This window comes from Clarias gariepinus, chromosome 14, assembly GCF_024256425.1.
Source record: "Clarias gariepinus isolate MV-2021 ecotype Netherlands chromosome 14, CGAR_prim_01v2, whole genome shotgun sequence".
Lineage (NCBI taxonomy): Eukaryota > Metazoa > Chordata > Actinopteri > Siluriformes > Clariidae > Clarias > Clarias gariepinus.
In genome coordinates, this window is record NC_071113.1 from 4579804 (window position 1) to 4592500 (window position 12697).

Genomic DNA, 12697 nt, shown 5'->3' on the forward strand with positions numbered 1-12697 from the left:
TTTTGTGTATTTTATTGAAGCAAAAACAGTTAGACTGACTGGCAGGATATTATTTGGTTATTATTCTTACACACTTGAAATTTCTTGAAATAATTTGAAAATTATACTGTAACCAGCGTTAGTACCCGTTGTTGTGGGGAAAAGAGTTTGTAGAAATATTTAAAAAGTTTAAGCTAAAAATAATCTGATCAGCTTTAATGTAATCAGTGATATTATTATTTTAGGTTGATGCCTAGATGGCATGGTGGTGTCGCCTTGCACCTCCATGGTCTGGGTTCGATTCCCATCTCAATGTGCATGGAGTTTGCATGTTCTCCCCATGCGTGGTGGGTTTCCTCACAAAGACATGCAGATCTGTTTTTCCCAAAATTGCCTGTACTATGTATGTGTGTACCCTGCAATTGATTGGCACCCTCGTGCCCCATGTCTTCTGTAATTGGCTCCCGGCCCCCCGACCCTGAATAGAGGATAAAACGGTATAGATGTTGACTGAGTGAAAACTCTGTGTCAGCTTATTACTATAAAGAAAAAAAATGTGTAAGATGAGAATCTTATGCCTAGTTTACACTTTTTATGTTTTGTGTACATGTACTTCTTAATCCCAGTAAAAATATTCACTTCAGTTTTTCTAATTAATATCTATTGGTGAAGGTGTTTGTTTACATTGAGCAAGTAGCGCATTGGTAGCTTATCTTAGAGTAGATTGGATTTCACTTATGGTGCACATTTATTCAGGTTTGTTCAGACACTTTTGCGTGATGCTGTGACAAAATCTGACTGGACAGACATACAGACAGATAGAAATTTTTCTCAGACTGGTTTTGGGTCCTCCAATATATTAAACGTAAAGAGTTCTCACCAATGTACACACAAAACCTTTCTTTTATTAATATAGATACAGATGGTCTGAAATAACACTTTATGATATTACAAATTCTTTTACACATTACTTTCCATATTTGTGATTTACAGTGAGGTCAATAAGAGTAACCCTGTGATTTTGCAATTTCTCTTACTTAGAAATCATGGAGGGGTCTACAATTTTCAGCATAGGTCCATTTTCACAGTGAGAGACACATTGTATGATTTTTTAACATTTATTTGTGAATTACTGTGTCAAATAAGTATTTGATCACTTGCTTATCAGACAGATTTCTGAGCCTCAAAGACCAGTTTTTTTGCTTTTAAATAGTCCATATGCTTCTCACGGAGCCACTCCTTGGTTTTCCTGGCTGTGTGCGCTGGGTCATTGTCATGTTGGAAGACCCGGCCACGAGCCATCTTTAATGCTCTGACTGAGGGAAGGAGATTTTTGCCCAATATGTCACAATACATGGCCCTGTTCATCCTCTTCTTAATACAGTCGTCCTGTCCCCTGTGCAGAAAAACACCCCCAGAGCATGATGCTTCCAGCCCCATGCTTCACTGTAGGTATGGTATTATTGGGATGATACTCATCATTCTTCCTCCCCCAAACACGGCAAATGGAGTTAAGACCAAAAAGTTCTATTTTGGTCTCATCTGACCACAGGACTGGATCATCCAGATGATCCCTGGTAAACTTTAGACGGGCCTGGACATGGGCTGACATAAGCAGGGGAACCTTCCGTGCGATGCAAGATTTTAAACCATGACGTCTTAGTGTATTACTGATGGTAGCCTTGGAAATGATGGTCCCAGCTCTCTTCACAGCATTGACCAGCTCCTCCCGTGTAGTTCTGGGCTGATTCTTCACCGTTCTTAGCATCATTGATACCCCATGTATCTACTTAGACTTTGGCTGAATGTGGGGTGCACAGGTGTCTTTATAATAGCTAACAACCTTAAACAGGTGCTACTAATTTAGAATCATGAGCAGAGTGTAGCTGGACTATTTAAAAGCAAAATAACAGGTCTTTGAGGGTCAGAAATCTGGCTGATAAGCAAGTGATCAAATACTTATTTGACACAGTAATTCACAAATAAATTGTTAAAAAATTATACAATGTGATTTTCGGATTTTTTTTTTTAGATTCTGTCTCTCGCAGGGGAAATTAACCTATGCTGAAAATTGTAGACCCCTCCATGATTTCTAAGTAAGAGAACTTGCAAAATCACAGGATGATCAAATACTTATTGACCTCACTGTAAATGATAATGAAGTCACATATAAAGTATAATGAAGGTATAAGATAATTTGTGCAGTTGATAAAAAACAACTTTATATATTTAAACCCCTTTAACATTTAAGTCTACTGGTATGAGTGTGTGATGAGTTTTAGATAATGTGAGACTTTAAAACTTAGAAACAAAAAAAATATGTTAAGAGTAAGAGGGAAAGTGTATAAATACTGTAAAAGAGTCATTTTTCTCACACTCTTGTGACAGTGGCACCTCAGGTGTATAAGCAGATTTTTATGGCTAGAAGGTACTGTAACTGTCTCCCAGTCTCTCCAGCAGGACTGGAAGCAGACCGACTCTTTTATTTTATTGTATTTAATTTTTTCTTCATTTACAAAGGCACACATTCTCCTAGTCACTCCTGTATACGAAAATGAAAAACAAACCATTTGTTACATCACCAACTTGAAATGAGTCACTGCTCCATTTTTCAGTTAGTCGCATCAAGGTATGAACTAAAGAACACACACTAATCAGAGAGCTAATCAGGGATGTAGATTTAGTGTCCTTATTAGTAAGCTGGGGAAAACAATAGCAAGAAAAAACTCAATGACAACATGAGGACAAAACCTTAAATGGAACCAAACTCCAAAGGGAACCCATCCTCTTCCTGGGTGATGCCGAATAGTGGGAGCATCTACAACCACTGACAATGAGTCACAATTAAGCTAATAATTAGACCAAGAGAACACACAGCACTCACAGGATCTGCATCACACCAAACAACAGAGGACATTTACAGTACAGCTGGCAGAGAAAGTAAAGATTATTGGGTCATATATAAGCTGGCCATATCCTGTAACACCTACTTTACCAAATACCCTGAAAGAAAGGTCTTTAACTGTATGAAATGTATAACTTGTAGGGAAAAAAATGTGTGCCTAATTATTTTAATTTTTAATAAGACCCGCTCCTTTTGATTAAAGCAACAATAGTGGATTACAATGAAACATTGGTTCACTCAGGTACTGTGGGGTGAGTGATGCCTTTCTGAGACTTTCAGGAATTCATGGTCATAACTAATATCTTCATTGTGAAATCGTATTGGCAGCCCATGTTGTATCATCCAAATTTCTTTTTCCAGTAAGTAAGCATTCTGGACCAAGTGGAACTTGTTTATAGAACATCTCGTCTGCAATATGTAACAATAGACTACTCAAGGTTTTTCTGTATCCCTATGTTTAAACTTAAATTTTTCCGCTTGGAAATACTGAGATGGAAAGGGTTTCTAAGCAAAATAAATTAAAGAAAGGTTTTATCTGTACATTGGTCAGAACTCGCTCTTTCAATGATATCTTTATGTTTCATACATTGGGCAACCATTGTACAGAAATAAAACAGTCTGTCTGTCTGTCTGTCCAGTCAGATTTTGTTAGGGTTAGGGTTATGAAGTTACGTGCCAGATTTAACAATCTTCTTTAAAATAAGCTATTGCTCAATGTCAACAAACACCTGCACCAATAGATATTATTTAAAAAAACTAAACTGAATATTTTACAGGGATTTGTTCATATTATCAGTGCTGAAGTAACTAAGTGGTCTGAATTTTTATGAGCTGGAGTCGTTTTAAGACAAAACTTCATCTTTATCCAATCTATTTTTTAGCTTTCTCATCTGTGATTCACTCTCCGATTACTGAACAGGGAGTTTATTTGGCTTTCGATAAAAGAAGTACACCTTTACACAAGACGTAAAATACTCAACCTTACAGAATGTGATTTCTTTGTAGACAGAGAGTTCTGGCGTACAGAAAGACAGGCAGACATGTACGTGGGCTTCAAGCTGAAATAATAATAATATCACTGATTACATTAAAGCATTAGATTATTTTTAGCTTTTACCTATTATTTAAACTCTTTTCCCATCAATGAGCTTATCATTATCCATATGAGCTTATAATGATAGTGTCCATACCGACATGAAAGTCTTTTCCCTGCTGCATTGATGTAACTGAAAGCCCAGGAAAAAGCTTACTTCAAGTGGAATAGGAGAAAGTTACTCCGCAGTGTCATGAGTTACAGTTACTCCGCAGTGTTACATGCAGTGTCATGAGTTACACATTGCTTGACTTTATTAAGCTAGTGTATCTTATTTAGCTTTGCTGAAATGCATAGCTGTGTGTCATTGTCCTAGCAGAGGACGCCAACACCATGTTTATGTACCATTATACAGAGATACTGTACACTATTGTATATTGTGGTTTAGGTGATCAAAGTGAAGACAAAAGTGGGTCAATCGGTCATGGACAGCCTGTGTCATTGCCCTAGCTGAAAAATACATAATGATTGCAAGACTGTTTGCATATGCTGAAATACAGAGTTCTCAGCCGTTTGAATGGCTCATAATCTCAATTTCACTGCTGAAATCTTCCTTAAGTCCTGCTTTCTCTATCCAAGCAATTACACTTGAAAGGAAGTCTGTAATTTCCTGCAGAAATTCAGCATGGGTGTCTGTACTGTAAATACTATTTTAAATTAGTCCCATATAATGAGGCTAACTTCTATTCAATAGCAACACATAATCCATAACAGAATCTTAGTCACAGAAAACTAATTTGAACTAATTTCTTCCATCACATCAGTATGTTTGCTAAGTGCTTTTGCAGAGAGATGATTATTACAAGATTCTCTATTTTGGTCTAAATGGTGAAGAATTGGTTGAGCTGGCATCTCTGACGTACACAAGATATGGACGATGATACTCCTACGTGAGTCATCGCTATAAACATGCCCTGTACTGCTCCCCTCTTCTTAATGGGTTTCGCCACTGCATGTAGCATTATTCTATTAAGAGTTATTAACGGAAGAAATAAAAAGCAGGACACATTGGGAAGGTCATTTATTGTTATATCATCATTTTAATTATTATCATATAAAGACCACAATTTATCTTTAGAAAAGACTATATAACATATGAAGCAGCTGCCCTTCCAAATATCACTTTGGCAATCTGATGATATTCTATGTCCTAGAAACCCACTAAATTTAAACCTGGAGCAGTGAAAAGTTTGAGTGTCACCATAAGCACTAAAAACCTTCCACTTCATGCTTTATATTTAGATTTACAGTATTACATAAGAGAAATTGAATCATTTATTTATTAGGTCAAATAAAATCAAAATTATTGACACAATGTACAAAAATGTAAAATGATTTCAAATTATTAAAAAAAACATTCCCTGCTTTTTGACCTTTTTCCATTTTTAAATTAGAAGTGTCTTTTCACTAATTCCCAGGGCTAAAAACCTGAAAATTATTTACGTTGCTAAACCCTGATGTTATATAGATTCTTACTTAATGTACATTAATAAGTTATTGTATTAAAGTTCCCTGTAGTCATTAGTGTGTGACCTGACCTATCACTGACCGCTCAGTAAGTCAAATGCAAGATGAATTAGCAGAAATATTATTTTCTTGAATAGCTTCCTTTCTGTTTGTCATGTAGAGATGGTACATGCTCATGCCCATTTTCTGTCTATCTATGACATTTCAACATCGACCAACAATATATCCATCTGTGTGTCCAAGATTTTTATTAGCACAATATCTCGAGAATGAGAGGTTGAATGTTTATAAATCGTCATTGTTGCCAGCAGATACACTGGTTTATCTAAACTGGGTCAAGGTAACTTTGTGTAAAATATCTTTTTGTTCTTTAGCTCTATTCATGTTACAGCTACAGCCATAGCCATAAGTGGACACCTAATCATCACATCCATATGCATTTTCCCCATAGTATTGCACACAATCGTACAGAATGTACTATTTATGAAGCCATTTTAACTTAAAAAAACATGTTTAATAAATTTAAAGTACCTAAGAAAGGAAAAAAACATATTTGTAGAACATAAGTATTGTTGTATTTTTATGTTAAAATATATATTCCTTTAACTTTATCTGGGTTATAATATATTCTTATATGTACACTTTTTTGAAAAATTATTACCATAGACGGGTAACAAGTATATGGTGCATTTGTTGACCTTGAAGTTGGGAAAAGATATGACACGAGTTATCTTGGTTTAAAAAATATATATTTTAATATGTTTAACTTTTTGATAAACACTTGAAATAATGGTCAAGATAAAAGAAACTTGTGACAGCATTGCATTCAACAGGGCAAACACAAATCCAATTAGTTTGTTAGCTACAGTAGATAGAGTGGAGTGCTACGTCACAGTGGAGAGACTGCATTCAATACAATCACCTTCCAGGGATGTTTAATCTCAGCTCGAAAGAGCCGAATCTGACACATTTTAAACCATTTCACTTCACACACTCTCACGGTTTTTATTAAGATTATTTATACTTTTTTTAAACAAATAGTTGTCAGTACATACAGTCATGTGTAAAAGTTAGTGCTCCCTCTTTTAATTATACTATTTTGGTTGTTTGTTTGTTTCTTGGATAAAAGCACGTAAATTAAAGGGCATGTGATTATGATTCAATATCTCACTCATGCTTCCAGGTTCTTTGTAGACAATTAATCAATTACTTAAGGGCTGATGATTAATAGCACCTGGCTGCGACTCACCCTCTTAAATCCTGTGGAAGCAGTAAGGGGGTACTTAATATTGCCCATATATTTTTTGGGGGATTTATTTTTGTTACATAAATAATGGCACGTCTTGGAAAAAAGATTGTAATATTCTGTCATGGGATACTGCCGCAAGAACTAATTGTCATTAGTGTTAGCTTAAAAAAATTAGCATTAGTGTAAACATGATGGAAATTACTATTAATCTTTGCACAACACGAATTAGCATTTGTGTTAGTATAACAGAAATTTCTGTTCATGCTAATTTCTCCCTTTTTACAGAAAAGATGAGCATGGAAAATAATCAGGAAGATAAGTGGTTTAAAACTTAGAAGCTTTTAAAAAATATAATAAAACTCTAAAAGTCTAAAGGGTAAAGCACTGACCATCACTTTTTAGACAAGGTAGGAGTTCATTTAGAAGCATTAATGTAAAATTAATGTAGTAAATGTAAAATAACAAATGAATAGATCTTTGTTAAAGGACGTTCCTGCCAATTGTTTAAATGCATTAGTGGACACGCTGGCAGCTCAGCTGAAATCATTCCAATAATTCTGAGGCTTGTAGCACACAGTCCAGTCAGGAATCTTCTTCTAACTTAATGATGGATGAAGGGTGGTATGAGTAGTAGTTTCTAGGAGGTTTTTCCCTCCATGTTCAACTCTGATTCTGCTTTTTTGAATGTAAACAGAAAATAGTTTAGACTATGAAATTACACTTAACTGTATTAAATGTAGATATTAGCCTTATTGTAAAAGTATGTTTCACTAAATCTTGTTGCAAGACTTTCTGTCTAAATGCCATGATTTTAACACATAAAGTAACACATTTAAACTAGAGACACTTTCAATAGAAAATATAAAGTAGGGCCACGATTGTACATTGTAGTTTCTGTGCAAATGCTGAAAACATCTTGTTTCTAGCCCAGACAGTTACAAAAAGATAATTTGTATACTATCTGTGAGTTTAGGGAACTGTACATGATAGAGCTTTTAGTTTAGTTTAGTTTTTTTATCTGTAAGAGATGATGCATTCAACATGTGGGCCATTAACTTTTATGTGTGAATTTCAAAAATTGAGTGCAGAATGGAAGTTTTTCCAAAGTGGCCCCAAATTTCTTTGTGTGTGCTTCTTAGTCTATGAAGTTCGTTTTGCAGTGGTTACAGGGCCATTTTTAAAGGGGGGGATTTTTTTTTTTAATCCATAAAAATAAATATCGTTTTTTTTTTTTTTTACCAAAGAAGTAAAACATTTTTTTACCTGCTTTCTGATTTGATCAAAGGTGAGTGAGCTAGGAGTCAACTTACCAAATGGATACTCATAACCCAAAAATGTATGTGTTGCTTTGTCCTTACATATTTTCCTTCCAATTGTGCTTTCAGCTGAACTTTCTGATGCAAGTTTTGTGGTGGTGCATGCAAGATTCAGGTTCCAGTCCCAGTCCAGAATTGAAAATAGAAAAAGAAGGAAATTGAGGCAACCGTTGATCTTGTTGATCTTGTTGATCTTGACTGCACTAACACATAACTTAATTATTATTTCTAGAAGCTTAAACTGCACCATGATTGTACACTTTGGATTGCGTAAATAACAACACAATGTAAACTGCATCACGTGTGAAATCCTCAGGTTTTCACACACCAGTGGATCCTTCATGCATCTATAAATGTTCTTTCATTGCCAGTAATCCCTTCACCTTCACAATAACAGCTATTATCCGTAAATGATCAGGCATGTAGATTAGTCAATGGCTTTCTAATGACACTTCAAATAAAAACATGTGGCACTGACGGGCTACAGTTCCTCAGTGAACATTACATGGTGTCAATATTCCCCTTGATAACAGATTGATAAGATCATGTCAGCATGATGCACCAGCCACAGTTCTGCTATTAAAACATCCGGTTCTGTCTCCAAATCATACACCATATGGTTACATAAAGTGGAAAAAAACAACCATAACGGCTACTTATTAATGATTAATAACCAATGGGAGCATTAATAGTGAGTTAGTGTAATGCCTGCAGGATCTCTGAGAGTGTGTGTGTTTTATTATTTGTGTGCGTGTGTGTGTGTTTTATTATTTGTGTTTGTTCCATGGGCTTTAGTAAAAAACACATTGTAACTATCATTTTCATCATAAGATCAGATAATTGTGAATCAGAGTTTAGATGAGATATAATAATCACCATTAAGCAAGAATGAAATCGTCATCTATTATTGTGTAAAAATTATCTAACCACAAACATGTTGTACTGTAATATATAAAGACACAGACCAATTCTACTGCATTAGCTTGATTAGGTAAGAGTTATTAGGACACTATGATGTATCATAAATAAATATAGCAATACATTCCTAAAATGTGTAGTGGTAAGACATGTAAGGAATAAAGAGGTTTTTTTTTTTTTTTTGTACAGAAGAATAATCATCAATGAGATGGTGTGATGAAGCAGGTAGTTGCCCCAGCTAATATTATAGAACATTTATTAAGTTCTGAAGTGGAGACACAATGATGGCGATTGTGTCACACTGGACTATGACAAATCACAATTATTTCATTTTGTCAGGAGCACTGGATATAAAATGGGGTAATTTATACCTCAAACAATAATCCGTTTTGGTTCCCTTACCACACAAGTCCAAAAGTCAAATAACAGCATTTAAATGTTTTGTTTTTCTTAAACCATAGCAATTTGGGGTTCAACAACAAAGGGAAAAGGAGCAACTTTCATTGCATTGGATGCATTAAAAAATATATTTAATTTAAGGTGTTCAGGAAAATCAGGTAATTTCAGTTATTACTTACATTATAGTATTAGACTAAATTAGATTCTCATTTTTTGTCTCTCTTGAATTTACAGGTCACCTGTTATGCAAAATTAACTTTTTATTCATGTTTGGACATTAATTTTCCATTTTGTATTGGCCAGTTAGGTTTCAGTGGTAGGTGTCTTGTTTTTACATATGCATTTGTTTCAAGATTTTAGTTTAAAAATTAATAAATATATAAAACAGTTTAAACCTTTGTGGAAAGAGTTAGCAAACCAACATTGTTCTTGTGTTTGTTCTCAGAACAACAGAGCTGTAAGATGCAGAATGATCCGTTACTGTGGGCGAGAAGTAGGAAAGGCCTGTCCTGTTCTTTCTTTTAGAACAGCCATCATTATGTACTGATTACCATCTTGGTTTTCTTTTTGAATGAGGATAAGTCTATGAATTACACAATGCCTGTCTTTCACTCCAGCCGAGTTAAAAAAGAAAGTTTGTTCAGAGTAATTTTGTTGTTAGTGTTTTTTTCTTCTGTTGCCTTACAGGTGAAAAGGCAGAGAACAAAAGGAGAACATTTCTCATGTTTGCATAAGAGGTGGATAATTATCATGCAAACAGGAAGTAAATTAATGGAGAAAATTAAACAAATTAGAGCTGCTGATGAGTTGATTTTAGATATGCTACTCGCTGTAGTTTGCATAATAGTGTACACTGATGCATATAACATGCTGTACTGAAAAGCCTGTAAACCTAGTGTGCTCAATCCTAAATGGTCAGAATGGAGTGCACATAGACTATGTTCTAATACTGCTCTGGTCAAGACACACTGTGAAATATGGTTATAATTAACACACGATGTGTCTGCATGTTAAGTCTGTTTCATGCTTGATTTCTCCCCCTAATTAATAAGGGGAGGTCATTAAAATTCAACCAGACCGGTTAATAGAAAAGACAAATTTTCCCCTTGGAATTATAAGGCTCTATCAGCAATCTGAGCTTCAACTTTTTTGTGCTCCACAGAGCAAACCTGTACTGTGCCTTTTTATTTTCAAAACTAATAATCCACATCACTTAAAAAAAACACATCACACATCACCTTAGATTGAATCTGTTAATATTTTGTCACCGAATAAGAAAATGTGAATAACTGAAAAACAAAAAAGTTATAATGAACCATGCCTCCTTTCAGTATAAGTATTCATGACAGTCCATAGATATGTTAGACTTACAAAAAAGGATGAAAAGGGAATCCTCCTGATTGTCTCATTTGCTCAAGTTGGCAAAAAATTTAAAGGATGGAAAAGGGGGAACAGGTCAGAATAGGAACAGGGCAGAATGCAGGCTCAGTCTAATTTTACTTAATAACACATTATTAATTAACTTCTCTTAGACATAATAAATGCTGCTACGGGATGATAAGGCAATCATTTCCCGGCCTGTGACACAGATTTAGAAAAATTGATTAAAATAATATGAATGGAATAAAATTTGTTAATGCATATGCTAAAATACTGAAAGCAATAAGCTCTATGTCGATATTCTAACCCTCAGTCCCGTTATCAGGGGGCTTCCAGTAATATCACTGACTCAGATACAGTATGTGCTTTAATCCTGCTATTTTTTTGTCACAACATGTTCCATATCAGAGTTTCTTTTAAAATACTGTTCCTTATTTCTCCTCTTACGCGGCAAACCAGTTCTCACAACAATCACATGCTGTTCCGTATGCTGTGATGTGAGTCCAGGGTAAATACACACTGTAGTCACAGCAGTCAGTCAGGACCAGTGTTTTTAAAAAGTGATTTTAAGAGAATATTACAAGAGCACATAACATTCAGTGAGGCATAAAGGAAAATACTGCCTGTGTTAAAAGCTCATTATATAACTTATAACGTACAGGGTGGAAATATACACAGAGGGCTCTAAATTACATCTATAGATAAAACATTACAGCAAATAATTCTTAGCATTACACATGATATGACAACAGCATTTAGATTTAGCACTTTAGAGTGTAATATAATAATATCTTTTACAGATTGGAAAGGTTTGGTGAAATGTTAAGACTTTTATTAGGGTATTCTTGTAAAAAAAAGAAAAGGGATATACTTCAAAAGGGTGTTATATAAAAAAAATTATTGGGACAAAAAAAATAATGGGACGAAAGAGGCCTGTGATGTTTAGATGTACACAACAATGAGTCAGGAATTGTTTCTTTAATGTAGCTTCTTACACAAAGTACAGAATGCATTTAAAAATGCTGCATGTAATTTGCCACTTTAAATAAGCCCTTATTATTGCCTTAGCTTTGCGTGTACAGTGTGTTCTATAATTCAGGCCCTTCAGCCTTTTTTAAGTTGCAATCTGAGATCAGCTCACAGGAAGAGGAGGGGCAAGTCATGAACTTTGGTCTGTCATTTGGAAGTAACAGCTGACTGATTATTTATTAGTGACTAGAGACCGCCCACATGCAGAACCTGTCTCCAGTGTGCTTGCATTATCTGACAACGTGAGTGTGTGGTCAACTCGCCGCTCCTAACGCTGCTCCAATGTTTCAGGGAGCCCTTACTTCTGCCATCACTGTAGACATGGCACAGTCTGATCCAAGGTTTCAGTAGCTATGAGCTCGGCTACTCGTTTTCGTCGTAAACGATGCTGCCTACTGTTACAGTAGGTGAGGAACGCCAGTGTTTGCACAGGAATTTCTCTCACAAGTTGTAATCTGAGATCAGATTACAACCTGTGAGAGAACTATCTGTGGAAACACTAGCGACCCCCAAAAAAGCTTAATTTTTGGGGGCATGGTCCTAATCATTTATAAATTATAGATTAATAAATTACAAGAAGACTAGTTATTAACACTCAATTTTTATTTATCATCTGCATTTATTACCATATTTATTTGGTGCCAAAAAAGTGATCTTAAACAATAAGTTACAAATAGGCAAACAAAAAGCATAGGAAATAAAGATATTATAGATGTTTACTGAGATTTGCATCATCATTTATTATTAGATGTATTATATCATAAAATCCTTTGTTCCCAGGGCCATTTGCTACTTTAAAACCCTTTACGGTGCCTGGGGACATAGTGGCTATCTCTGTGTGCATGGAGTTTGCATGTTTTTCCCATGCTTGGTGGGTTTCACACTAAATTGCCAAAAGTATTCGCTCGCCTGCGCTCACATGTGCTCACATGCATACTGAACTTAAACTTGATGTTACCAAT